The sequence below is a fragment of the Mandrillus leucophaeus genome, unplaced genomic scaffold (genome assembly GCF_000951045.1).
Source record: "Mandrillus leucophaeus isolate KB7577 unplaced genomic scaffold, Mleu.le_1.0 Scaffold442, whole genome shotgun sequence".
Taxonomy (NCBI): Eukaryota; Metazoa; Chordata; class Mammalia; order Primates; family Cercopithecidae; genus Mandrillus; species Mandrillus leucophaeus.
The window spans coordinates 2,049,825-2,051,207 of record NW_012104721.1 but is presented as its reverse complement, the minus strand read 5'-3'; the positions used below and the strand labels follow the sequence as shown (position 1 = coordinate 2,051,207).

At 44.7% G+C, this 1,383-nt stretch overlaps 1 long non-coding RNA gene across 1 annotated transcript in view; it reads left to right on the top strand.

Moving 5' to 3' along the window:
- Positions 1-1,383, top strand: part of LOC105549540 — a 9,143-nt gene that overhangs the window by 6,699 nt on the left and 1,061 nt on the right. The window lies entirely within an intron of this gene.

Sequence of the window (1,383 nt, the reverse complement as noted above, 5' to 3'; positions counted from 1 at the left end):
ACCGTGTTAGCCAGGATGGTCTCGATCTCCTGACCTCGTGATCCGCCCATCTCGGCCTCCCAAAGTGCTGGGATTACAGGCATGAGCCACCGCGCCTGGCCATGTTTGTTTTTCTTAATTTTTTTTTTTGTTTGTTACTGTTTTTTGTGTTTTGTTTGTTTGTTTGTTTTTGCCTTTTCTTTTTCTTTTCTTTTTTTTTTTTTTTTGAGACGGAGTCTTGATCTTATTGCCCAGGCTGGAGTACAATGGCACAATCTCAGCTCACTGTAACCTCCACCTCTGGGTTCAAGTGATTCTCCTGCCTCAGTCTCCTGAGTAGCTGGGATTACAGGCATGCGCCACCACACCCAGCTAATTTCGTATTTTTAGTAGAGACGGGATTTCTCCATGTTGGTCAGGCTGGTCTTGAACTCCTGACCTCAGGTGATCCACTTGCCTCAGCCTCCCAAAGCGCTGGGATTACAGGTGTGAGCCACTGCACCCAGCCATGTTTAATAGAGGTGGGGTCTCACTATGTTGTCGAGGCTGGACTCCTGGGCTCAGGCAATCCTCTCTGCTTGACCTCCCAAAGTGTTTGGATTACAGGGGTGAGCCATGGCGCCCAGCCCATCACAATTTTAGATGTTCATCTTTGCTCCAGAAAATCTAGTTTTAGGAATTCACCTTAAGAAAGAAAAAACAAGTGTGAATAGATGTACATATATGAAGTTTGCTGCAGTATTATTTAGAATAGTATAATACTGGAAATAAATTTATACTGATAGGAGTTTGGGCACGTATAGTATGGTGTTCCTGAATAAGCCATTAAGCCGGGCGCGGTGGCTCAAACCTGTAATCCCAGGACTTTGGGAGGCGGAGGCGGCAGATCACCAGGTCAGGAGATCGAGACCATCCTGGCTAACACGGTGAAACTTCGTCTCTGCTAAAAATACAAAAAAAAAAGAAGCCAGGCGTGGTGGCGGGCGCCTGTAGTCCCAGCCACTTGGGAGGCTGAGGCAGGAGAATGGCGTCAACCCGGAAGGTGGAGCTCGCAGTGAGCTGAGATCGCGCCACTGCACTCAGCCTGGGTGACAGAGCAAGACTCCATCTCAAAAATAAATAAATAAATAAATAAGCCATTAAAAGGGAAATAGTACTATGCTCATATATTGACATGAAAAGCTATTAATTGAAAAAAATTACAGAAAATTAAAGGTTTAAAAAATTTTTTTTCACCATTGTGTCTGCAAAAAGAAAATATGTTTAAAAAATTGTCTGGTCACGGTCGTTCTCTCCTGTAATCTCAGCATTTTGGAAGGCCAAGGTGGGCAGATCATGAGGTCAGGAGATCGAGACCATCCTGGCCAACATGGTGAAACCCCATCTCTACTAAAAATACAAAAA